Below are 26,562 nucleotides of genomic sequence, written 5' to 3'. Positions count from 1 at the left end.
TGTCTTACTGTGGGCTTGTTGAAAGACAGCTGCCGCCTTCGTGCCATCCTGCGGCTGGCACTGCGGCGTAGCTGTCTTACTGTGGGCTTGTTGAAAGACAGCTGCCGCCTTCGTGCCATCCTGCGGCTGGCACTGCGGCGTAGCTGTCTTTCTTCCGAAGCATAATCAGTCCGCGCTTCATGAGCTGCGCTTTTTTTTCTCGACTATTGTGTGTCTATTTGCTTTCGTGTTTGTGTTCCTATTCTTGCCACTGTTAAGCCAGGTTTCCCGTTGTAAATTTGATGTGCATAATAAAAACAACTACACAGAGGGACCCCTTGATTTGTTTCTGAATTGTTTTGCAAGTCCCGTAATTGCTTCGCAAAATTGATGCATTTTGTTTATTGTGCCTCGCGGTCCGATTTTCGTTTTATAGATGCATTGTACAGGAAATTATTTAACGAGTGCGCATTAAATAAATGAGTAACGTTAAATAAATTCCTGTTAAAGGGCATGTATAAAGCAGAAATCGGGCAGCGAGGCATCTTATAAAATAGGCATTGGTCATAAAGACTGGCCACAAAGCCAAAAATGTGCATGAGAATTCACGGGGTGCACCCATAGGCATTATCATGGCAACATACTTTGCCAAGATTTGTTCAATATTGGCCTTCCAGAGCTTGGCCATTTGTTGGCTTGTCAACTTTCCCAAGCGCCAGCCAATAATGGCGGCCGAAGTATTGCCAAGCTAGGACACATTGATTGGCCACTGATGATTTGCCGTGCTTGGGCTTGGCAATTTCTGCTGTTTGGGAACGTCTTGTAAACAGTGAGGTTCGTACGTCTTCTAGTCATCTTAGTAAAGATGACTTATCAACATCTCACGGAGCTCAAGACGTCGGAGATCTTGCACAATTGTCCTGTAGATATCTCTCTTAAGACATCTTTGAGACATAAAAAATAGACGTCTTATAGCTAACTCGCATAGTGCAAGATGTCTAAGACCTTGCAAGACCATGGTGGACATCTAAGTTCAGTGGGCTTTTAGGCCTCCAAAATTGTGCTGGGCAAGGTAGTGTAATTAGGTTACTGAGTAGTTACTACAACATATTTTACTTATTTCTTGCCTAAATATTTAGCGCGTGGGCAAATTCTATTTTGCAATAGGCAGTTTTAGCATATCGATACCGTGTTTGCGTTACCGTTTACCGTGTTGGTGCACAGCGCGAGAGTTACCGCGAACGGTAACTTACCGGCACAGGCTTCACCGGCCGTCACCAGCGGCTTCCGGTAACACGGTAAACAGTAAAGAAAACGTGTCGGAAGGACCCTTTAAACCTAGTAGAGTTAGAGTCAATAGGCAGTTTTAGCATATCGTTACCGCGTTTACGTTACCGTTTACCGTGTTTGCGGGAGTCCACTGCGCAGCGCTAGAGTTACCGCGAACGGTAACTTACCGGCACAGGCTTCACCATCGCCAGCGGCTTCCGGTAACACAGTAAACGGTAACGCAAACACGGTAACGATATGCTAAACTCTAACTCTACTAGGTATAAGGGTCCTTCCGACACGTTTTCTTTTTAAGCTCTACAGGTGATGGCTATATTGCCAAAGCAACTACAGTTATTGTGAACGCTTCACCCGAAAAGTGAAATATTCCAGCTACTTTAAACAAAAGCAAATAGATATCAGCAAAAAAAATATGCGTGATTTGCTTTGACACTAATTCATCAGATGTCGCTACTTGCGCCGCGGCGGCCGAAACTGCCGAAATACGCAAACCGCAAACGGTGTGCCGTTTTCAGCGGCAAACGGAAACTCCCGCTCCCGGTAACACGGTAAACGGTGACGCAAACACGGTAACGATATGCTAAAACGCTATTACAGACGGATAACTACCTAAATGTGTGGTTTTGCTTTTCCACGCACTGCGTGCCCGCTTATGTATTACCCGTAAAAAGTACACGCAAGAGAAAACGGCTTGGGGTACGTGTTCTTAACGCCTGGATGAAAAATATGTGCGAACCGTTTCCTCCGAGGAAAAATTTCAGCTTTAGACTTCAATGGCCATTCTTCTACAGACATTTGCATATAAAGTGACCGTTAGCGACGTACACATTAAAATGGATCGTACCACCATGGCCTGGCCCTTTCTCGCTTTCATAAAATAAGTTTTTTCTGTAGTTAGTTAAGATTTGGTAATAATATTTCGCGATATCTTTTTCCTGTAAATAAAACAGTATACCTGTACTACCCCTAATAAATTAATAATTGCATTTGTTAAAACCCCAACTTCATTCTTGAGAAGAGCTGCGGGCGCTACAGACTGGCACTGCGACCGCGGAAAGGTTCTATTTTGTTAATTCTCGCTCTTTCTTTTTTTGTGTGCGTTGCATATAAGTGCATTCGTTTATGCAACCGTACGGACTGGCAACATCACCGCGGCCGCGGCGTACGCATGCGAGTAACACGTTCCAGACCGCGCTCGACCAACGCAGAAGCAGACGGAAGGTGTGCTGTACCGGGTCGGACGTAACGCAGCAACCTACGTGTTGTTTTTTAAGTGGCGCCGCGTATCGTAAAACGGACCATTGCAAAAAGGTTGCAGGTTCATAGGGCGTCTTCATACTTTGGCTCCGCCAGCCGTAACGTTTTTTTACGGTGAAATACGTTTGACGTAACTTCAATTTAATTTTCAGGTTACGGCGGGCGCAAGTTTCTGACTTTCGGTTACGTCGAACGTAACTCAAAACATGAGGTTAAAATACAGTCGGACGCAACTTTAATTTTAAAAATCGCACGCCTCGGTTCGAGTCACCTGAGTCGAAACTGGGTGCGTTATTCCGGGAAGGGGCTAAATGGGAAAATACGAAACGGGAAGGGCGTTTTGTACCGGGTTGAAGCGGCAGGGAACAAACGAGAAGGTTCAAATGGGAACGGGTTCAAATGGGAACAGGGGAAATGGGAAAGGCGAAGAGCTCTGATTCTCATCGTTTTTTCGCGTTCGTTGTCATCTGCATGCAATTTTCTGCAGCCAGAGCACCGGACTGGAGCTCGCCGGAACATCAAGAGCACTCGAATAAAAGGGCTCGTTTTGGGGACGTAGGGTGCGCTGACGCTTCGTCAGCTGTTACATCTCGCTCTATCCCGCTTCCGTGTGCTGCCACAACAGAAACCCTGCCTGACGACGCCCCCGTGGGCACGCTACCAGATGGATATTCGGGACAGCCTGGAGCGGTGATCCTTGAAGACAAGCATGATGGAGGTGTTTATGTTGACAGCAGATCGGCGTCAACCTTGTTGACTACAGAAAAAGTTAAGTGGAAGAGGAAGGAAAGCGACCTCATGAGTCAAATTGTGCGACTAAACCGCTGCAACAGCTGAGAGAGGATTCCTTCAGTGCGGACCTTTCATACATACGGCAAAAGGCCGCTGAAAACGTGTCTTCCGCATTATTCTTGCTTGAACAAGTAAGGAATTTTAAGAAAGTAAGGCCGACATGGTCCGAGGAAACGACTTGTCGCTGTGTTGTTCTCAGCCCCATATATCTACAAAGGCATATGAACGTATACGAGGTGAAGCACTTCTGAGGCTGCACTGCAGAAGTGCTCAGTCCGGGCTTATCTGCATCCAAAGTGGCGATATGGGCTTCACAAAACTGGTTGCAGCTCGCCTTAAGACTGAGGCAGAAATCCTAAGCAAGCCACAATCAATGGGTGTAGCCCGAAAGAACCCATTACCGTTTGATCCCTTTCCGTTTGAACCCATTCCCGAAACGCCCTTCCCGCTTGACCCGTCCCGTGTGCGCCAGTTCCCGAAACGACCTTCCCGTTCAGCTGGTTGGCTGCCTAATAGTCTTACTATGATGTCTTCTCGCTGAACGTCTGAAAGGCCCTTAGAGGTAGTATTCCCGCGACAATTTTAAGTTTCTCTAGTAAAGAAAATTTAGGCTAGAGACGACCCTGCGCTGCTTAAGTTTTTGAAGGTTTGCCCTACTATGCAAACTGAGTACGCCAGAGTGACGGGAATAAACAGAATCAATACAACGCAAAGCTAAGTTTATATTTTTCGCCGCTTCTCATGAGTGCGATTTTTTATAGCCAGATGTGGCATATGTATCCAGATACATAGGGTTACTTTATTTTTATACATCTTTTTATCTTTTATAGTTTTCATCTGTTTCTTTTCGACATTGATGTACACTTGCGCTATTATAACGATTACATGTGTTAGTCCGCCAAATACGATTTCATTCAAAGTGAGGGTGTTTTTGCGATTTTTATTTGTGCTTCCGCGGCGCTTTTCTGGCCTTTTTTATTTTATCATTTTTTGGTTTGTTAGTTTAAAAGACTTGTTTGTTAATTTACAAGATTTGTTTATTAATTTGTTAATTGTTACTTTGTTTGTTAGGCTTTGTTAATTTAAAAGATTTGTTAATTGGTATGACGAATTGTAACCAAATGTCGTCGTCTCTAGATTCAAAAAGTGAAGCCCACGTTTGAAAAGCAGTCAATTGAGGACTCTGGATGTACTGAGCATGCTATCGCAGCGGCTGTGAACAAACGGAAATAAATGAAAAACAATATGAAAATGTTTTTATAACGTTTCATAAACTGGGTACGTTATTCCGGGAAGGGGCTAAACGGGAAAATGTGAAACGGGAAGGTTCTTTCGCCCCGGGTTGAAATGGGAAGGAACAAACGGGAAGGTTAAAATGGGAACGGGTTCAAACGGGAACGGGCCAAGTGGGAAAGGGCGAAACGGGAAGGTCGTTTTGCGCCGGGTTGAAACGGGACGGAACAAGCGGGAAGGGTGAAATGGGAATGGGTTCAAACGGGAACCTCCCCGCTCCATAGGTGTAATCTGTCACTTGTACGATACACGACGTACGATGTACGATGCAGTGCTGTGGGTTCGAATCCCAACTGGGTTGATGGATTTTTCAATTAAATAATTCATTTTTTTTATTTATTACAACCTACCCGCCGTTGTCGCTTGAGCTGCGCTTCACTTAGATAGCGCGCTGCGCTCGCGCTCTGCTTCCAGAAAGACTCGTTTCCGCTCCGTCCGATGCGCCGTTCCCACTTAGGGTCGGTAGAAGCGATAGTATAGCTACGTCATCTACAAACTCAGCCAATCTTTCTCCCCTTACTTCTAACTCCTCTTGCGCCGGCGGAGTTTTCTGCGTACACGGCAGCGCCGGATGTTCCTTTCGCGTGTCCATAAAAAGCTTCGCTTTAACATGTCGTGTATGACCAGCATTTTTTTCTTGCCTTTATTGTAGCAAATCGAGGGTTCAACACGTCAAGTATTCATCTTATTCCCCGTGCGTTTGTTTTTTACATCGAAACTGTATATCGCTAGGATACAGCAGGTCGTCCCCGTGGACGGAGACGAACGATTTTCAGCGGCGGATATATATACTGGGTGTTTCCGGGAAGACGAAGTAATTTTTAAAAATAGGCTTTCGGAGCTAAAATTGTTTTAATTGCGCCAAGTGAACAGGAACCGTGGCGGGAGCTATAAAACGGTTTCAAGTGCCATGGCATACTTAACTAGAAGTTATTAATTAACTTTCTATTTATTCTAGTTAGGTGCTTGGTTGTAATAGGGAAATTGTAAAAGATCATGAGTCCATCCGATATCGATAATTAGATTTTTGAAATTGTAATTGCGTGCAGAGCCACAGCGCTCAGAACCTCAGCTCTCCAGATGCGCACAGCGGGCTCCGTGCGGGAGCTGAGCGCCGCAAAGCCACGCCCACGCGCTCATGGCACTCAGAGCTGTACACGTCACGCGCACGCCGCGCTTTTTCTTCGGCACGAACAGAGGCAAGGGGAGTAGTTTTCATTGAACTTTCTCGCCCGCCCAAATGAGAGTTGGCATCATGCTTGCCGAGTGTGGCCGAGAACTGCCGCCATTTGCGTGCGGCGGTCACGATTCATCCGCAGATAATATATAAGGAAATACAAGTAAAAGAAACTGAGAACATTGTAATCAGGAAATCCGGCTATTAGATGCTTTTCGCCTGTTCAGATGCCCCTTGCCTCTGTTCGTGCCGAAGACAAAGCGCGGCGTGAGAAAAAAATGTGAGTGACGAACGAGCTGATAAGCGTCGCGTCCGCATCATGCGCCGTGATGATGACGTACTTACCTCATACGGAATGTGTCTGAACAAGTGTATGAGCATATTGATCTGATATGTACTACTACATAATTATTTTTGGTCATTTTTTCCTAAAAAAACCACACTACAAAATAATCCATGCATAATCGAATTAATCGATGCCAATTAATCGAGTTGAAATATTAACTGACACCCAACCCTATTAATTACTCTTGAACCATGTAAATTGGTTCAAGAGTCTTCAAGAGCTGTAAATTTTTTGTGCTTTATGTTATGCCGGACGTAACTCAAAACATTGGCCTAAAGTTCCGTTGGACGTAACTTTAGTTTTCAATTTGGGGTTCCGTCAGACGTAACTCTAGAAACCAGCTTAAAGTTCCGTCGGACGTAACTCTAGAAACGGGCTTAAAGTTCCGTCGGACGTAACTTTAGTTTTCAATTTGGGGTTCCGTCAGACGTAACTCTAGAAACCAGCTTAAAGTTCCGTCGGACGTAACTCTAGAAACGGGCTTAAAGTTCCGTCGGACGTAACTTTAGTTTTCAATTTGGGGTTCCGTCAGACGTAACTCTAGAAACCAGCTTAAAGTTCCGTCGGACGTAGCTCTATTTTTCAATTTTGCGTTCCGTCGGACGTAACTCTAGAAACTGGCTTATAGTTCTGTCGGACGTAACTTTAGTTTTCAATTTTGGGTTACGTCAGACGTAACTCTAGAAACTGGCTTAAAGTTCCGTCGGACGTAACTCTAGTTTTCAATTTTGGGTTCCGTCGGACGTAACTCTAGACACTGCGTTAAAGAAAAAAAAAGCGTCGGTGGTTCAGTGGTAGAATACTCGCCTGCATCGCGGGTGGCCCGGGTTCGATTCCCGGCCGACGCAGTGCACTTTTTTGTTCAAATATTCGTCCTACCAAAATCAGGAAAGGCCACTACATCGGAGTGTAACAGGTTGGAAGGGAACGAAAACCATCTCGCACTCTCTGGGTGGGTTAGAAGTTAGATATGTTTATTATGCGCATCGCGGGCGTGCTTGACGAATTAGAAAAGCATTAGTCAAAGGTGACGGGCAGTGGCGGAGAGGGCACTCGCACCATCAGTGACCTAATTAAAGGAACTAGTTTCGAAATCAGACGAGGAACGGAATCCACTCCGACTGCCCATCGTCGGCGTCGGTGGTTCAGTGGTAGAATACTCGCCTGCCACGCGGGTGGCCCGGGTTCGATTCCCGGCCGACGCAGTTCACTTTTTTGTTCAAATATTCGTCCTACCAAAATCAAGGAAGCCCGCTAGGGAACGAAAACCATCCCTCAATCTCTGCGTGGGTTAAAGTAAGATATGTTTATTATGTGCACAGTACATGTGCTTGACGAGCAAGAAAGGTATTTGTCAAATGTGACGTCCAGTGGCGGAGAGTGCGCTCACACCATCAGTGACCTAATTAAAGGAACTAGTTTCGAAATTAGACGAGGAGCGGTATCCACTCCGGCTGCTCGTCGTCGGCGTCGGTGGTTCAGTGGTAGAATACTCGCCTGCCACGCGGGTGGCCCGGGTTCGATTCCCGGCCGACGCAGTTCTCTTTTTTGTTCACATGTTCGTCCTACCAAAATCAAGGAAACCCGCTAGGGAACGAAAACCATCCCTCACTCTCTGCGTGGGTTAAAGTAAGATATGTTTATTATGTGCACAGTACATGTGCTTGACGAGCAAGAAAGGTATTTGTCAAATGTGACGTCCAGTGGCGGAGAGTGCGCTCACACCATCAGTGACCTAATTAAAGGAACTAGTTTCGAAATTAGACGAGGAACGGTATCCACTCCGGCTGCTCGTCGTCGGCGTCGGTGGTTCAGTGGTAGAATACTCGCCTGCCACGCGGGTGGCCCGGGTTCGATTTCCGGCCGACGCAGTTCTCTTTTTTGTTCACATGTTCGTCCTACCAAAATCAAGGAAGCCCGCTAGGGAACGAAAACCATCCCTCACTCTCTGCGTGGGTTAAAGTAAGATATGTTTATTATGTGCACAGTACATGTTCTTGACGAGCAAGAAAGGTATTTGTCAAATGTGACGTCCAGTGGCGGAGAGTGCGCTCACACCATCAGTGACCTAATTAAAGGAACTAGTTTCGAAATTAGACGAGGAACGGTATCCACTCCGGCTGCTCGTCGTCGGCGTCGGTGGTTCAGGATTCTGCTTCTGGCCGCTGCGCAGTGCGGACGCAGGATGGCGAGCTCCGTTCAAGGGGCGGCTTTGGCGGGCACATCGGCCCGCGGTACCAGGTCTTCTGTTTTTGACAACTCTGCAAACCAGGAATATCAAGTTATTCTGCCTCATTTGCCATCCGGACCATCTGTTCTGAACACCATTTTTCTGCACGCGGACGTGAAAGCCAGGCCATACAAGGTGGAAGATTTCCGGGACCCGCTGGTGCGTCTGAATTTGCTGCCCGAGGTTGTGGCCTTGGGCGCATATCAGATGAACCACCTGTGGGCCGTGACGTTCAAGGATGCCGAGGGAGCTGCGAAGCTGGTTGCCGCCTCCGAACTTCAAGTGAAGGGGCGGAGGTGCCTTATCATCGATCCGCGGAGCCAGGACGTACGCCTAAAGCTGCACTGGGTGCTCCACAACGTCCCAGACGACGAAGTGCGAGGCGCCCTGTCGCTTTACGGGAAGGTCACCGAAGTGACCCGTGACCGCTGGCGTGTGCCGGGCTGCACTTCGCAGCTCTCGACGACACGCCTGGTCACCCTACAACTGAAGTCAGACGTCACCGTAGACGACATCCCGCATCAGCTACGCATCGCCGGTGAGCAGGCCCTTGTCGTGGTGCCCGGACGGGTACCGCTTTGTTTGCGCTGCCACCGGAGTGGCCACATTCGGCGGGAGTGCCGCGTCCCACGGTGCGGGCGTTGCCGCCGCTTCGGCCACAGCGAGAGCGAGTGCGTCCGCACTTACGCGAACGTTGCCGGGCCAGGGGATGACGACCACAAGGCCGAGTACGTGATGGACGCCGAAGACGCGGAGAGCGCTTCGAAGGGCAAGGACGAGGACGTGGTGAAGGAGGCAACGCCCCCTGAACCTGCAGCCGCCGTGGCACCGAGCGCCGAACCACCCGCCGAAGGTGGCACTCCCACCGAATCCCCGGACGTGCAGGGCCACCAAATCCCCACGGACAGTTCAGGCTTGGCCGAAGCACCACTCTCGGCGTCGGAGGGAGATAAAAGCAAGGAAGAAGAAGAGGTTGAGATGGCAGGTGTTCTTTCTGGTTCTGCAAAGCGTGCAAGGGATGCTGTCGAAGAAAAACAGGCCAGCACCGTCGAGCCGAGCGGTGACGAGCCGCCGGCGAAAGCTCCGACGCATGCTCGACGGGCATCGGTTAAAGTGAAGCCGAACATCAACGCGGAGCGGCCCAGGAAGCCACCGGACACTTAACGTGAAGCCCCTTTTGCGTCCCTGCAATGTCAATAAGGCCCAGTGATGTTCTCCGTGCAGTGCAGCGCAACGAGCAGCCGTCTCCGGGGAGTGTTGAGCAGCTACTATGGACAAGAGCACGGCAACATACTTGGGATATCCGCCGTCGCTACACTGGAGGCTAGGGTTCGTTGAGCTGGTCTTTGTTTTTTATGCTCTTGGTGTGCTTTAATTCGAAGTAATGGCTACTTTAAATAGGCCACTTCGCATTTCTGCATTAAACGTAAGAGGGCTTGGGGCCAGGCGCAAGCAATATCAGCTGCGAAGGATTATGGACGACAAAGAAATAGATGTAATGGCCATTCAAGAAACAAAAATTGAAAGCGAAGGCAGCACCGAGAGCATGATAAGGCCCTTTAGTGGGCGTTACAGCGTTTGCGTGAGTCATTCTGTGGGAACTTCTGGGGGGTGTTGTATTTTGGTTAGAAATTCAGTTGGTATTCGTGTACGATCAGTTATTTCGAGCGAATTGATTGATTGATTGATTGTAGGGTTTAACGCGCCGACGCAACGCAGGCGATGAGGCGCGCCGTAGTGGAGGGCTCCGGACTAATTTTGACCACCTGGGGATCTTTAACGTGCGCCGAAATCTCGTACACACGGGCGTTTTTGCTTTTCGCCTCCATCAGAAAAGCAGCCGCCGCGGCCGGGAATCGAACCCGCGACCTCGTGCTCAGCATATTTCGAGCGAAAACTGGCAGGCTTGTGTGTTGTGATTTCAACTACTGTGGAGTAGATTTTCGTGCAGTGTGTATCTATGCACCAAATGTTGCAAGGGACAGGACGGTTTTTTTCGAAGGGTTGTCTGATTATTTAAAGAAGCAAGACAGAGTAATTTTATTGGGCGACTTCAATTGTGTGTTAGAACGAAGAGACAGAAATGTGTCGTCGCGAACAATTGATCAGGGTGCAAGGGTCTTGACAGAAGTTCTTGAAGACTGCGAACTAGCCGATGTAGCACACTGTGCGGTTAACAGAAGTGCTTTAAAATTCACGCACTTTCAGGGCACGAGCCATGCGCGGCTGGATCGTGCATACGTATCTTTCGAGCTCGCTGCGGCGTGCAAGAACTACGTGGTCGATAGTGTCTCTTTTAGTGACCACTGCCTGGTTTCATTTTTGTTGGGGGAAAGGAGGGAGGATTGTAAGAAGTTCAGCTGGGAACTTTGGAAATTTAATGTAAAATTATTACAAGACACCACATTCACGGATAGAGTACAGGAAATTGCGGAAAAACAAACAAACGACGAAATCAGCAGCTGGCGGGAAAGGTGGGAGGTATTCAAACAGGAATGCAAAATGGTAGCGATGGAGAGGGGGACAGTGCTTAAACGGCAAGAGAGGGAAGTGGAAAACAAACTCAGAAATAATCTGCAACACATGTTAAAACTCGAAAGCGAAATGCCTGGGGCATATAAAGAAGATATCAGAACCATTAAAAATAAGCTAGAAGCCATCGATATAGAAAGATATCGGGGAGCGACCGTGAGGGCGAGGGCCGAGGTGTTTTTGGCCGGCGAAGCGCCAACAAAGCGAGCGATAAAAGACGAAGCTCGGTACGCGAGAGGAAATGGTATCGAGGAAATATACTGGCGAGGCGCGCTTACCAGTGACAAAGAGAACATAAAAAGTGCGTTTCAAGAACATTACACAGATTTGTTTAGCCCCACAGTTCCAAAAACTGACGAGTTCAAGCGAGACTTTCTTCCAGCCATGCCAAGATTGGGAGACGATGTGAGGGAGGAGTTAGAACGACCGATATCGCTTGGCGAAATTCAGACGGCAATATCGGAGTTAAAAGTAGGTAAGTCGCCAGGACCTGACGGGCTTGGTGCGGATTTTTATAAAAGGTTCTCGGATATAGTAACTCCGTTTTTATTTATGGTCTTTCGCGAGGCGTACGAGCCCAAGGTACTTCCGCCGTCGTTTGGTCGCACACACACCGTCCTCATACCCAAATCGGAAGACCGTGTTAAACTTCAGTCGGTTTCTGGGTACCGGCCGATTACATTGGCCAATGTAGATTATAAAATCCTTATGAAGATCTTAGCGCAACGAGTGCAGAGTGTTATAACAAGTGTAGTAGGACCGCATCAGACCTGTGGTATAAAGGGGAGGAGTATAGTAACAAATGTTCATGTTGCGCGCAGTGTGCTGGAGTGTTGTGATATGTTTTTTAAAAGGGTCGCTATGCTTCAGATTGATTTCGAAAAAGCGTTCGATCGAGTGTGCCATGAGATTCTTTTTTGTATTTTGGAGCATATAAATGTTGGTGATGTGATCATACAGGGAGTGCGTATGGCGTACTCTCAGTGCTGCACGCAACTTATAATCAACAAGAATGTCACTGGAAGTATTCCTGTACTGTCTTCTGTGCGACAAGGATGTCCAGCATCTCCTCTTCTGTTTGCAATTTATTTGGAACCCTTTTGTTTAAGAATAATTAATGACAGTGGAGTACGTGGTTTTCAGTTACACACATGCGAGGTGAAGTTACTAACATACGCGGATGATGTGGCGGTTTTTTGTGAAGACGAGGAGAGTGTAAGCGCAGCCATATCGATAACAAGGGAGTTTTGTAGTCTTACTAACAGCTGTGTTAATTGGGCCAAGTGTGCGGGTTTTTTTCACGGGGAGTGGGGGTCAACACCATCTGTATTTGAAAACGTGTCTTGGTCGCGTACACCAGCGCGTTATCTCGGAGTTCCGCTGGATCGCTATCAGGATAGCGGCGAGTACTGGGAATCCGAGACGGCGAAGCTGCGCGAAAAAACAACCAAGTGGGGCGGTCGCGCATTGTCTGTTTTCGCACGAGCCACGGTATGCAACCTTTTTCTTTTGGCAAAGCTGTGGTATGTGCTGCAGGTGCTTCATTGTTCACGAGTTCACGTGCAGCGAATGCACAGAGTATTCGCAGTCTTTATCTGGTCATCGGTGTGGGAGCGTTCCAGTCGGAGTAACCTTTTTCGCCGAGTAAGGCATGGGGGTGTTGGCCTGTGTCATGTATTTGTTCGCCAGCTTGTAAACCGGTTTATGTTTCTGCGTGATACACGTGATCCATTTCTTCGCACTTTAATGCAGATTACATTAGTAGATGCCTTGCCTATGTATATTGTTTCTTCTGTAAGTGATAGATGTGGTGCCGTGAAAGGCTATATGAAGGAAGTGGTTGAGTCTTTTCTTTTTCTTACTGTGAGATTTTCAGTAGAATATTTAGCCACTGTTTCGAGAAAAACCCTTACAAATAATTTGAGGGAGATGCTGTTCCCCGTACCATGTTATCGTGAAATGTTTAGTTCTGGTCCTGGGCAGGATGTGTTATCCCGCGTGAAAAAAATGGCAGTCCCAGCATGCGTGAAAACTTTCTTTTTCAAGTTACATACAGGAACACTGCCAGTTAAAACATGGATGGAGGAGAAGGGGCTGTTTATTGGTTGGTCAAACATGTGTACGCTGTGTGCGAAAGCCGAAACAGTGGAACATGTTTTCACGGAGTGCTGGGACGCCGTATTTTTTTGGGACGTCTTACAGAGAACGTTAAAGAAAGACCTGCCCATTTCAGCGCATGGCATTCGGTTCCTTCCGGTTGAGCGCGAAGATGAAGTCCCGTATGATATGATAATGGCGCTAGGGTTACATGCCATTTGGAGGTCCAGAATGGCTGTGAGACATGCGGACCCGAATGCGCTCACTGTAAGCAAGTATTTTTCTCAAAATGTCACGCTTTTGTATGAAGTGTACAAGTTACAGGACCCCGAACTTGAATGGCTTCCTGTTTTGGAAGAGTTGTGTACTTTTGATGTTTATTTTAAGTCCTTCCGTCAGCCAAAGTTTGGTAGGCGGTTTTTAATTTATCCGTGACTTGTATTACATGTGTGCAAAAGGTAATAAAAAAAAAAAAAGCGTCGGTGGTTCAGTGGTAGAATACTCGCCTGCCACGCGGGTGGCCCGGGTTCGATTTCCGGCCGACGCAGTTCTCTTTTTTGTTCACATGTTCGTCCTACCAAAATCAAGGAAGCCCGCTAGGGAACGAAAACCATCCCTCACTCTCTGCGTGGGTTAAAGTAAGATATGTTTATTATGTGCACAGTACATGTGCTTGACGAGCAAGAAAGGTATTTGTCAAATGTGACGTCCAGTGGCGGAGAGTGCGCTCACACCATCAGTGACCTAATTAAAGGAACTAGTTTCGAAATTAGACGAGGAACGGTATCCACTCCGGCTGCTCGTCGTCGGCGTCGGTGGTTCAGTGGTAGAATACTCGCCTGCCACGCGGGTGGCCCGGGTTCGATTTCCGGCCGACGCAGTTCTCTTTTTTGTTCACATGTTCGTCCTACCAAAATCAAGGAAGCCCGCTAGGGAACGAAAACCATCCCTCACTCTCTGCGTGGGTTAAAGTAAGATATGTTTATTATGTGCACAGTACATGTGCTTGACGAGCAAGAAAGGTATTTGTCAAATGTGACGTCCAGTGGCGGAGAGTGCGCTCACACCATCAGTGACCTAATTAAAGGAACTAGTTTCGAAATTAGACGAGGAACGGTATCCACTCCGGCTGCTCGTCGTCGGCGTCGGTGGTTCAGTGGTAGAATACTCGCCTGCCACGCGGGTGGCCCGGGTTCGATTCCCGGCCGACGCAGTTCTCTTTTTTGTTCACATGTTCGTCCTACCAAAATCAAGGAAGCCCGCTAGGGAACGAAAACCATCCCTCACTCTCTGCGTGGGTTAAAGTAAGATATGTTTATTATGTGCACAGTACATGTGCTTGACGAGCAAGAAAGGTATTTGTCAAATGTGACGTCCAGTGGCGGAGAGTGCGCTCACACCATCAGTGACCTAATTAAAGGAACTAGTTTCGAAATTAGACGAGGAACGGTATCCACTCCGGCTGCTCGTCGTCGGCGTCGGTGGTTCAGTGGTAGAATACTCGCCTGCCACGCGGGTGGCCAGGGTTCGATTCCCGGCCGACGCAGTTCTCTTTTTTGTTCACATGTTCGTCCTACCAAAATCAAGGAAGCCCGCTAGGGAACGAAAACCATCCCTCACTCTCTGCGTGGGTTAAAGTAAGATATGTTTATTATGTGCACAGTACATGTGCTTGACGAGCAAGAAAGGTATTTGTCAAATGTGACGTCCAGTGGCGGAGAGTGCGCTCAGACCATCAGTGACCTAATTAAAGGAACTAGTTTCGAAATTAGACGAGGAACGGAATCCACTCCGGCTGCTCGTCGTCGGCGTCGGTGGTTCAGTGGTAGAATACTCGCCTGCCACGCGGGTGGCCCGGGTTCGATTTCCGGCCGACGCAGTTCTCTTTTTTGTTCACATGTTCGTCCTACCAAAATCAAGGAAGCCCGCTAGGGAACGAAAACGATCCCTCACTCTCCGCGTGGGTTAAAGTAAGATATGTTTATTATGTGCACAGTACATGTGCTTGACGAGCAAGAAAGGTATTTGTCAAATGTGACGTCCAGTGGCGGAGAGTGCGCTCACACCATCAGTGACCTAATTAAAGGAACTAGTTTCGAAATTAGACGAGGAACGGTATCCACTCCGGCTGCTCGTCGTCGGCGTCGGTGGTTCAGTGGTAGAATACTCGCCTGCCAAGCGGGTGGCCCGGGTTCGATTCCCGGCCGACGCAGTTCTCTTTTTAAAGCAAAGCTTTTTACCTCTACCCCCCAAGGGTTCTTTCGCGACCGTTGGTGTCACCAGAAAACTCCAGCTAACAAATAAAAGAATTTACTGGCAACACCGGGAATCGAACCTGGAACTAATAGACTAACAAAGCGAGAGCCCATTGTCTTACCGATTTAGCTACGAGCCCACACGAAGACTGGGAAGACAGGTGGTGTACTAACCAAGCACATCTACGGGTTTACCCCCTGCGTTCTCGCTGAATGCCACGTGAAAGCGTCACGCGACCAGTCACGCCCATCTAGCGGCCCTGTGCGCACCTTACTCATGTGCTAAGAGTTACAAAAATTAAAGGAAGCTCACACCAATGCATGACATCTCACTTCTACTACGCCAATGTGCTAAAGCCTGTGGCATCCAGTGTTCACGTAAACAATCACAGCTCCTTGTCATCCGCCCTCACGCCAAACCAAGGAATACACTCAAATAATCCTTTATGGCCAGGCCATCACTCCAAGCCCCAGCATCAAGATCCTAGCTGGGCCTACATCTCGAGGCTAACATCAGGAGTGACGTCTCCTTGCAGCGCCTCAAAAACAGCATTAATCAAATCATACACATGATCAGGCGAGTTGCCACCAAGAAGCGAGGCCTAAAGGAATCCGGTACCTTTCGATTAATTGAAGCTTTTGTCCTCTCGAGAGTTACTTACGTCAACCCCCTGTCTTCTTCTAGACAAGGAAGACATAGAGACGCTTTATATAATGATTAGAAAGGCGGTCGAGCAGGCCATTGGTCTTCTTATGAGTGCGTCCACACAGAGGCTGCTTAGCACGGGGCTCCACAACACCGTGGAAGAGCTGATATAAGGCCATCTTTCGAACCATAAGGTCCGACTCAGAACTGCGATGGGTAACCGCATGCTTCACCAGATTGGCTGGGCAGCCCAGAATGTCACTCCGCTTGACGTACTCCCAGACTCTTGGCAAGTAAAACTAAAGATGCTCCCTTTGCTTAGAAATATGAACCCCTCACATGACGAGGGTCACCGAAAAGCACGGGCTCAAGCGCTAAACACCACCCTCGATGGGAATCATGCAGTTATCTACACAGACGCCTCCAAACATCGAGGGCAGCGATACGCCATTATCGTGGCTACCTTCAGAACCAACCTCCTTGCGTGTACCTCTCTTAGGACCCAAGAAATGACGCCAGCAGAAGAGGCAGCTATCACCTTGGCTCTCGCTCAACCAGGGGTTCGGAGGGTAATCATTGATTCCCAGCAAACCTACTGGAATTACCAGTAGGGTTGAGTGTCCTGACCTGCACTGCGAGTGCTAAAAAACCACTCCCCAAACGGTTTCATTCAGCTCATCTGGACACCCCCCTCACACTTCAATGGAGGACAACAAATACGCCCACCCAACAAGCCTGTGCTTTTACCTCCCATGCTATGGAGCTGCACGAGGTCAGTCACCCGCTTGTCACGTTCAGGGAGATAACCCAGCATTATCGCATTCTGAGACAGACCGTACATTCGCCTTACCCTGACCTTTCCAGAGAACAACAAACTACCCTACGGCTTATACAATCCGGGCTCCTTCCCACAGCCAACGCGTCTTCACTTAACGCATCCGAATCGCTACGACGCTGAATGTAAATTTTGCTCAGAAGTAGGAACACTCCGCCCCGTAATCGGGGTGTGCGGCTTTAGCCTTGAGCACCCTCCTCTCTTTCCGTCAACTACCCAACCAGAGCAATGGGAGATGCTGCTCTCCAGGCCCTCTTTACCTACCCAGCTTCAGTGGGTGGACAGAACACAGGCGCGCGGACTGCATATGGGCCCCACGGAAGAAGAAATCACTCCCCAGGGCTGCACTCTGGGCCGTTCAGAAATCTGAACAGAAGTATTTCTTCCCCCTCCTCCTTCTCTGCCGCAAATCTCGTCGCCTCCGTCCGCGGCGCAGAGACGGAGAAGACAGATCGTCTAACACCGGGTTGGAGCTTACTTTAATTTTATAAAAAGAGTTTCCACTCTTGTGCTACACCAATACAACTCAACCAAACACCGTTCATGCTTCATGCATTGATTTAACCTTAACAAGAATGTCTCTTTGAAGTAATAAATGGTGTGGTTAAGTGCATTTCACTTCTCTCTGGTTTTGCTATTTGTAGAGCGATGTGAGTGAATTTAAGTGACGTCGCATGGGTAATCGTTATGGGTGCCGTTTACAGCTTTGCTTTCCAACCACATTCACGGGGTGGATTGGCGCGATTTTTTTGTTCACATGTTCGTCCTACCAAAATCAAGGAAGCCCGCTAGGGAACGAAAACCATCCCTCACTCTCTGCGTGGGTTAAAGTAAGATATGTTTATTATGTGCACAGTACATGTGCTTGACGAGCAAGAAAGGTATTTGTCAAATGTGACGTCCAGTGGCGGAGAGTGCGCTCAGACCATCAGTGACCTAATTAAAGGAACTAGTTTCGAAATTAGACGAGGAACGGAATCCACTCCGACTGCCCATCGTCGGCGTCGGTGGTTCAGTGGTAGAATACTCGCCTGCCACGCGGGTGGCCCGGGTTCGATTCCCGGCCGACGCAGTTCTCTTTTTTGTTCACATTTTCGTCCTACCAAAATCAAGGAAGCCCGCTAGGGAACGAAAACCATCCCTCACTCTCTGCGTGGGTTAAAGTAAGATATTGTAACGGCGTATTTTGGTCACATACTGCCGCTACGGTAGCATGCCGATCGGAGTGAAGCAGTAAAGGCGTTGAAGAAGTTTAAGGTTAACTGATTTAATTTACTGGTAACATTGATGACATTTAGCACATACGAATCAGAACGAGTACACTTGTTACATAAATTAGAAAGACAGTCAATAGGTCAAGAGTACTTAGCGGGACATGGCTGACTGGATCTCGGTCTCCCGGCGGGTGGGCACGACGACGAGCGGCAGAGTTTCTGACGTGAGCCATGGTGCAGGCCGCCCTCCAATAGCCAGAGGGGCCGCGTTATATTCACTTAAGCGGTCTGGTGGGGGATGTATTGGGGGAAAAAGTGCATTCTGGAGAGTGCGGACGCTAGGGAACATGGCTTTCTGCAGCCAATCGGGGAGACGCTTCTTAGCTCCAATCAGACATGTTCCCGCCAAAGTGAAAAGGAAAAAATCAAACACAGACACAAGGCCGAACTCGAAAACGCGCGCTTGGAGAATTATGGGTGTAAAGAAAGTAGTTCAGACAAAACGCACTAAAGTAAACGGGGAAAAACAGGAAGGTCGTCTGAAGAACACTGAGGACACGGAGCCCGAAGGCGAACAGCACACACGCCACGGGGGGAATGGAACGCTACTGCGGCGCGGTAACACAAGATGCGACGATGGTCCCCCTCGAGAGCCGCGTCTCCCGGGTGGGCCGACGGGCCAACACACACTCCGCAATCGTTTCTTAGAAAAGCTGGGCCTCGGTGGCCGAAGAGGGATGCTAAAAAATTGAAAAAAAGCAAACGGAACGGGGGCTTCGCGACAATATGTTTATTATGCGCACAGTACATGTGCTTGACGAACAAGAAAAGTATTCGTCAAATGTGACGTCCAGTGGCGGAGAGTGCGCTCACACAATCAGTGACCTAATTAAAGGAACTAGTTTCGAAACCAGACGAGGAACGGAATCCACTCCGGCTGTCCATCGTCGGCGTCGGTGGTTCAGTCATTCCATTTCCGGTCACCACCGAGAGACAGAGAGAATCAACTTTAATAGAGCCCATTAAGTGGTTAATGCACGCAGGCACCAGATGGGGTGGAACCTTCTTCGCGGGTTCCATATGCATCCAGCAGCTCCTGGCCCCTGACTGCCAGCGCGAGTTTGGTCGTCAGGTCGGGGCTGGACAACAAGGTCTCCCATCGCTCTCGGGGATTGGGGTTGGAGAAGTTGGGGGGAAGGGGTGGTGGGGGGTTCTTGAGGTGAGTGCACTCGGCTATGACGTGTGCCAGGGTGCCTTCCTTGCTCTTGCAGAACGGGCACTTGATATCGTGTTCCTCAGGGTACCTTTTATGTAAGAGGACGGGATGCGCCAGCGACCCCACCTGTAGTCTGCGTACGATCGTCTGTTGGTTCCTGTTGAGGTGCCGGTGAGGTCCGGGGTACCTACACCTGCGTTCCCTGTATAGCTCGGTAATGTCTCTGTAGCTCGTGACGGGGCGCGGTAGTCCCGGCTCGTCCTCGGCCCGGTTGGTCAGTTCTCGGGCGTAGTGGTCGGCGAGTTCGTTGCCTTCCACCTGCGAGTGAGCCGGCACCCACACGAGCTCTATGGCTCGTCCCGGTGGCCTGCGTCTGGACAGAAGCGCTAGTGCGGCAGGAGAGACCCTTCCCTTGCGATGGCTTGCGTAGGCCATCTTGGAGTCCGTGACCACTGTCTTCGCTCCCGGCTGTGCGAGGGCGAGGGCCACGGCCAGTTCTTCGGCTTCGGACGGGTTCGTCGTTCTGATTGACGCGCTGGTGACCAGTCTGTCGATGGTGGTGACGACCGCCGTCGCTCTGGTTCCATGTTTGGGTAGCGAGGCGTCCGCGTATAAAATCTCCGGGTCCTCTTCCAGCTGCCGGGCTTGTGTTCTGGCCCTCGCGGAGCGTCTCTCGTCGTTTCTCCCCGGCTGCATGTTCCTGGGGAGCGGTTTGGTCTTTATTGCATCCCTCCATTCCTGGGGTAGCGTTTCCGTCGTCGGTTGCGGTTGGATATTCCATCCCACCTTGCGCATAACGGCCCGGCCGTGCTCGGTTCGGCTGAGCCGTATTCTTTGGTTGGAAAGGTGGGCTTCCACCAGTTCTTCCACCGTGTTATGCTTGCCCATGCCCAGCAACTTCTGCGTGGACGAGTGGACGGGCAAGCCCATGTCGAGCTTTACCACTTTCCTGATCGTCGTGTTCAGCGTTTCTCGGTCCGCCTTTGTTAGCTGGAGGTACGGGGCGGAGTACGTGCTGTGCGACACGACGAACGCCTGGATCAGGCGCAGGGCGTCGTCTTCTTTTATGCCTCGGTTCTTGTTGGTGACCCTGCGGATCATGCTTAGGATTTGCTCGGCCGTTGTCTTGATCTTGTTGACAGCTGCGTACGCCTTTCCGTCGTCCCTAAGCAGGAGTCCTAGGATCCGGATCTGCTGTGTGGGCTTGATTTCTGTTCCTTCGATGGTGACCACAACGTTCGGCGGTGGCTCTTTCTTCGTTCTGCCGGGTTGCACCAGCTCCGACTTCTGCGGGGCGCAGCTCAGGCCGCATGTTTTTGCGTACTCGAGGATGGTCGTTGCCGCTCTCTGCAAGGCTTCCTCCACCCAGGCATCGGACCCCGCGCGGTTCGTCCACACCGTTATGTCGTCGACGTAGAACGCGTGGTCGACGCCTTCGATTTTGTTTAGTAACTGGGGCAGGGGCAGGAGGGCCAGATTGAAGAGCGGAGGCGACAAGACCGATCCCTGAGGGGTGCCCCTATCTCCGAGCTCTATTGGCTCCGACTGTTCCTCTCCTATCCGGATGGTCGCTGTTCTCTTTGTCAGAAAGTCTTTGACGTAACTGTACGTTCTGCAGCCGAAGCCCGTCTTGCGCAAGTTCTCAAGCACGCTGGAGTGTGACACGTTGTCGAAGGCTCACCGCCGAGAGCGAACGCGCGATGGAAAGCTCCGCCGGAGCAAGTTTTGCTGCCCTTGAGGGCCGCGGTTCCAGGGTTTCTGCTTCGGATAACGAAGGTTATCGAGTTATGCTGCCAAGTCTTCCTACAGGTCGTACAGTAGTTAATACAGTTTTTTTGCACGGTGACGTTGATGCCAGGCCTTACAGAGTTGAGGATTTTCGTGACGCGCTCGGTCATTTGCCACTGCTCCCGGACGTTATCGCTCTGGGGGCGTATCAAATGAATCACGTGTGGGGTGTCACATTCAAGAACGCTGAAGCGGTGAAGAAAATCCTCGCTATCACGGAAATGAAAGTGAAATGCCGGCGCTGCTTGATTATCGACCCGACGAACCAGGACGTAAGGATCAAAATTCACTGGGTGTTGCAGGGCGTGACCGACGAAGAAGTGCGCGTCGCCCTGGCCCCGTACGGCAAAGTGACTAACGTGACGAGAGAGCGCTGGCGCGTGCACGGCGTCGTCGACAAGGGATCGACGACTCGATCGGTGACGTTGCAGCTGAAGGCTGGTGACACAGTGGAGGACCTTCCCCATCAGCTTCCCATAGCCGGAGAGCAGGCCCTCGTCGTGGTGCCGGGAAGGGCGCCTAAGTGTCTTCGCTGTCACACCACCGGGCACGTACGTCGCGAGTGTCGCGTACCGCGTTGTGGACTTTGTCGTCGCTTCAGCCACGACGAGTCCAACTGCGTACGCACTTACGCCAACGTAGCTGGACCCGAAGGGCACGAGGATGTGTCCGAGTTCGTAATGAATGACGCGGAGGCGGAAGACGTCGCCACGGTGGATGGCGACAAGCCGAAGAGTGAGGCGACGCCCACTGAGGCGCACAACATCGAACGCGACGTCGAGGCAATACAAGGACAAGACGAACCAGGGCAATTAAAAGCGGCAGCTACTGAAGCAGCGCATGCCCCTGAAGATGAAGACGACATGCATATCCAGGCTGAAGAGCCGGGAAAAGATGACGTCAAGGTCAAGAGGAGTGACGAGGAGGGCAACGACGAAGTAGCTTCAATGCGGCCGCGTAAAGAAAGAAAAGACACTGCGGGCACAAGGGATGTCAACGTCAGCGAACAGACGACTGCGAAGGAGCCTTACGTGAGGCGTTCGTCATTTCACGTAAAGCCCAACGTCAACGCCGTCAGGAAACTCGCTGCAACACCGCATTCACAGTGCAAAAATGGTGGGAAGTAGGCGGAACTGAGACTCCTGATCGCGGGCAACTCCCGACGCTGGTTGTGTGGACGTGCAGCAGTGTACTACCCCACGAGTATGGCGGACCGACGTGGAAAAAAAAAGAAAGCCCCTTCACAACAGTGATAGTGAATCCTTGTGTCGCCAAGCCAGAGCACGGATGTACGCACCGCTATCAACTGCAAGGTATGCGCCGTTCGAATTGGCTCGCTCGTAACTCGTAATGCCAGTGACGATTACGGAAGCCCTACGGGTCGCGACATTGAATGTACGCGGTCTATCAGCGAGGCGCCGACAGTACCAGTTGAGCCGCCTGCCTCTTGAGGAAGGGCTAGACGTATTGGCTTTACAGGAGACTAAAGTAGCAACACAAGAGCAGGCCGATCGAATGGTGCAGCCGTTTACAGGACGTTACGATGTTTGTGTGTGTCACGCGGCTGGTACATCGGGGGGGTGCGCCCTTTTGTTTAGGAACAGCTTGGATATGCAAATCGAAGCCGTGTTGGCATGCGAAAGTGGTCGTTTGGTGGTTGCTGATGTTTTGTTCAGTGGATTAAGTTGGAGGTTCATCTGTGTCTATGCTCCAAACAATTCGAACGAGCGTGCAAACTTTTTTGAGCAGCTTGAAGGTTATCTCAAGTGTGATCGATTGATTGTGATACTGGGGGATTTCAACTGTGTATGTTCTGCACACGATCGCTCTACAAACGTGCCTGTGCGGGATAGGAGTGCCAACCTGCTTAGCCGACTGACCCAGGAGTGTCAAATCGAAGACGTGGGTTCTGTGTAGATAGAGCATACGTGTCCATTGAACTGGTGCCGTCATGCAATAGCTATGACGTAAAACACGTATCCTTTACGGACCACAGCCTTGTGTTGTTTACGTTAGGGAGGAAAAAAGAAAGTGCAAAGTTCAATTGGGAGCTATGGAAATTTAATGAACGGTTGCTCGAGGATGGCGAGTTCGTGAAAAGTGTACAAAGTGAAATAGCGAAAACGTTGTCAGCAGTACCAGAAAGCTACTGCGTCGTAAGGGAAGAATTTAAAAGTCGCGTCAAAATGATTGCAATCGAAAGAGGAAGCAGTATCCGGCGCAGTGAACGGAAAGCCGAAAATGAACTACGTAAACAGCTTGACGAACTAATCAGCCTGGAAAACGAGCAGCCAGGGAATTGGTTAGACGAAATAAGGGATGTGAAAAATAAACTGGAAATAATGGACGACGTTAAGTACTGGGCGGCAATGATAAGAGCACGAGCGGAAAAAATGTGGGCTGAGGAGAAACCCAGCAAGCGTGCTTCAGGCGATGAAAAGAGATACGCAACAAAAAACGAAATAAAACAGATAAACTTCCGAAACGAAGCTACAGGCGACAAAGAAAGCATAGAAAGTGCATTCGTCGAACACTACAGTAAATTGTTTGGGCGAGAGAGACGAATACAGCCTGGTTTTGCGAACTGTTTCCTGGCGCACATGCCGCGATTAGAAGACGACGTACGAACACGATTAGAGGAGCCAATCACGTTGCAGGAAATCGAAGCGGCAATTGACGAATTAGCGGCGGGAAAGTCACCAGGCCCTGACGGCCTGGGAGCAGGGTTTTATCGAGCCTTTAAGAAAGAATTGGCACTTATGGTGTACGCCGTGATCCGGAAAGCATACGAAAAGAAGCGACTACCGAAGTCTTTTCAAGTAGCACACATGGTCTTGATACCAAAAACCGACGACCCAGATAAGCTGTTGTGGGTGGGGTCATATCGCCCGATAAGCCTTACCAACGTGGATAACAAAATATTTGCCAAAGTCTTAGCGAAAAGAATACAAACAGTTCTCAAGGACTTAGTGGGGCCGCACCAGACATGCGGAATCAAGGGGCGTACTATTGCTACAAATATACACGTAGCGCGGAGTGTCCTTGAATGTGTTGACGCTTTCGAAAGGCAGGTAGCCATGCTGCAAATAGGCTTAGAAAAGGCTTTCGAACTTGTTTCTGACGAAATCTTGTTTTCTGTGTTGGAATTTGTAAATTTAGGCACCACAATACTACAGGGGGTTAAGATGGCTTATTCCAATTGTGTTACACGGATTATAGTCAATAAAAACCTTACCGAAGGCATAAACGTCCGCTCTTCGGTAAGGCAAGAATGTCCATTGAGGCCCTTGCTTTTTGCCCTGTACTGGGAGCGGTGAAGCCCTGCGTGGCCTGATCCGCCTCCTCCCCGCCGGAAAAGATTCAATAAAGTCATTTTCTCTCTCTCTCTAGAGCCTTTCTTGTTGAGACTGATAAGAAATGAGAATATAAGTGGGTTTCGACTAGAGCAAGCTCAAGTTAAGGTTCTGGCCTACGCGGATGATATCGCAGTTTTCTGCACTGACAAAGAGAGCGTTGTAGAAGTGGTCAGTATTGCAGACTCCTTTTGCCGTCAAACTGGAAGTGAAACTAACTGGGAAAAATGCACTGGGTTTCGGCACGGCAACTGGGATTACACACCGCAACTTTTCGCTAATACACAATGGACAGCCTTCCCTGGGCGGTATTTAGGGGTGCCCCCAGAACACTACGTAGACACTGCGCAATACTGGGGGGAAGAAATAGAGAAGATAAAGGAAAAAACGGAACGTTGGCAAGGTCCAGGCTTATCAGTGTTCACGCGGGCTACAGTATGTAACCTTTTTCTGACCGCTAAAGTCTGGTACGTGCTTCAAGTGCTGTGTATGACACGAGTGAATGTACAAAAACTGCACAGGGCGTTTGCAGTGTTTATATGGGCATCAAGCTGGGAGAGGACCAGCCGAACCAATTTGTTTCGTTCGGTTAAAAGTGGGGGCCTGGGCTTGTCGCATTTGTTCATTCGCCAACTAGTGTCACGTTTTATGTTTCTTCGAGACCAGACGGACCTTTTTTTGCGCACAATAGTACAGGTGCGTCTTCGAAGATACCTCCCGGAATTTATAGTATCGACAGGTGGTGAGAGCGGTCGGGCCGTCAGAGGGTACCTCAGGGAGGTTGTCGTGGCTTTCCGGTTCCTAACAGTCCGTTTTTCTCTGGAGTATCTGAGTGCAGTAAATCGGAAAAAGTTGTATAGAGACCTTGTAGATACCTTGATGCCTGTGCCGCTTTACAGGTCGTTATACCAAGGCAATACGGGCCAAGATGTCCTTAAGACAGTTAAAGAGATGCCTGTAAGGCCTTGTGTAAAGTCCTTTTTCTTTCCCGGCCGAGGCGGTTCACTTTTTTGTTCAAATATTCGTCCTACCAAAATCGCGGAAGCCCGCTACATCGGAGTAAAACAGGGGGGAAGGGAACGAAAACCATCCCGCACTCTCTGCGTGGGTTATAAGTTAGATATGTTTATTATGCGCGCAGTACATGGGCTTGACGAACAAGAAGAGTATTCGTCAAAGGTGAAGTGCAGTGGCAGAGAGTGCGCTCACACCATCAGTGACCTAAAAAAAGGAACTCGTTTCGAAATCAGACGAGGAACGGAATCCACACCGACTGCCCATCGTCGGCTTTCCACTACCTGTGTAGTGTTTCCAGGAAGCGCCTGTACAAAGAGTTAGTTGATGTTTGTTTACCTGTGCCACTGTATAGGTCGTTATACGGTGAGGGCACAGGGCTTGATGTTTTAAGGAGGGTGAAAAGTATGCCTGTGAAGCCTGCAATGAAGTCCTTTTTTTTTAAACTACACACTGAAACCCTTCCCGTAGATACTTGGTTAGCAGAAAGAGGTATTTTGTGCCGTGGACAACCGACTGCAGACTGTGCAAAAAGCCGGAAACTATTAATCACGTCTTCATCGACTGTTGGGACCCAGTGTTCCACTGGGACGTCCTCCAACGTACGTTAAAGAAAGACTTACCCATAACGCCGCGTGGAATTCGGTTCTTACCTGAAAAAAATGAGGGCGGTGTGCCGTACGATTTGACCATGCTCCTCAGCCTTCATAGTATATGAAGGACGAGAATGGCGGTGAGGAATGCGGATATAAATGCCCGGGCTGTCAGGGAAAATTTCATTGAAAGCGTACAGTATATACGGGAAGTGTTTCGTGCTGAGGATGATCCCCCTGAGTGGTTGCCTGTGCTTGACGATTTAGTGTGCCTTAGAAAGTTTTAAAGCCAAGTAGTCAGCCAAGTAGGGTTGACAGATCATTACATGACATGATGTGTGATGTGCTGTACAAATGTCAAAGCAGGCAATAAAAAAAAAGCGTCGGTGGTTCAGTGGTAGGATACTCGCCTGCCACGCGGGTGGCCCGGGTTCCATTCCCGGCCATACAGTTCACTTTTTTGTTTTAAAGTGTAGAGGGAAGTTGTCCCATATTTGCAGATTAAAGCCCTCTGAATTCGAACATACCTCTCGCAGCAGCACAAGTTTTTAAAACACGCAGAAATGCCACGAGCCTGAAAGCAAATATCGTCACCCTATATACCAACGCTACTATAAGTGGCCTCACTATTCGCGAACGGTGAAAGGTGGTGGTG

At 49.4% G+C, this 26,562-nt stretch overlaps 11 non-coding genes across 11 annotated transcripts; all 11 read left to right on the top strand.

The window, feature by feature from the left end:
* Window positions 1-6,911: 6,911 nt before the first annotated feature.
* Window positions 6,912-6,982, top strand: Trnac-gca (transfer RNA cysteine (anticodon GCA)). Its single transcript has one exon. It is a non-coding gene; the product is annotated as a tRNA-Cys (tRNA).
* Window positions 6,983-7,268: 286 nt separating this feature from the next.
* On the top strand, window positions 7,269-7,339 carry Trnag-gcc (transfer RNA glycine (anticodon GCC)). Its single transcript has one exon. It is a non-coding gene; the product is annotated as a tRNA-Gly (tRNA).
* A 262-nt stretch (window positions 7,340-7,601) lies between these two features.
* Trnag-gcc (transfer RNA glycine (anticodon GCC)) lies at window positions 7,602-7,672 on the top strand. Its single transcript has one exon. It is a non-coding gene; the product is annotated as a tRNA-Gly (tRNA).
* A 262-nt stretch (window positions 7,673-7,934) lies between these two features.
* Trnag-gcc (transfer RNA glycine (anticodon GCC)) lies at window positions 7,935-8,005 on the top strand. Its single transcript has one exon. It is a non-coding gene; the product is annotated as a tRNA-Gly (tRNA).
* Window positions 8,006-13,469: 5,464 nt separating this feature from the next.
* Trnag-gcc (transfer RNA glycine (anticodon GCC)) lies at window positions 13,470-13,540 on the top strand. The gene has a single exon. It is a non-coding gene; the product is annotated as a tRNA-Gly (tRNA).
* Window positions 13,541-13,802: 262 nt separating this feature from the next.
* On the top strand, window positions 13,803-13,873 carry Trnag-gcc (transfer RNA glycine (anticodon GCC)). The gene has a single exon. It is a non-coding gene; the product is annotated as a tRNA-Gly (tRNA).
* A 262-nt stretch (window positions 13,874-14,135) lies between these two features.
* Trnag-gcc (transfer RNA glycine (anticodon GCC)) lies at window positions 14,136-14,206 on the top strand. The gene has a single exon. It is a non-coding gene; the product is annotated as a tRNA-Gly (tRNA).
* Window positions 14,207-14,468: 262 nt separating this feature from the next.
* On the top strand, window positions 14,469-14,539 carry Trnag-gcc (transfer RNA glycine (anticodon GCC)). Its single transcript has one exon. It is a non-coding gene; the product is annotated as a tRNA-Gly (tRNA).
* A 262-nt stretch (window positions 14,540-14,801) lies between these two features.
* Trnag-gcc (transfer RNA glycine (anticodon GCC)) lies at window positions 14,802-14,872 on the top strand. Its single transcript has one exon. It is a non-coding gene; the product is annotated as a tRNA-Gly (tRNA).
* Window positions 14,873-15,134: 262 nt separating this feature from the next.
* Trnag-gcc (transfer RNA glycine (anticodon GCC)) lies at window positions 15,135-15,205 on the top strand. The gene has a single exon. It is a non-coding gene; the product is annotated as a tRNA-Gly (tRNA).
* Window positions 15,206-17,730: 2,525 nt separating this feature from the next.
* On the top strand, window positions 17,731-17,801 carry Trnag-gcc (transfer RNA glycine (anticodon GCC)). The gene has a single exon. It is a non-coding gene; the product is annotated as a tRNA-Gly (tRNA).
* Window positions 17,802-26,562: the final 8,761 nt, after the last annotated feature.

Source organism: Haemaphysalis longicornis, unplaced genomic scaffold (genome assembly GCF_048455015.1).
Source record: "Haemaphysalis longicornis isolate Haplotype H1 unplaced genomic scaffold, Haemaphysalis longicornis Haplotype H1 scaffold_3, whole genome shotgun sequence".
Classification (NCBI taxonomy): Eukaryota; Metazoa; Arthropoda; class Arachnida; order Ixodida; family Ixodidae; genus Haemaphysalis; species Haemaphysalis longicornis.
The sequence above is the reverse complement of the archived record's forward strand: the minus strand, read 5'-3'. Positions and strand labels throughout refer to the sequence as shown.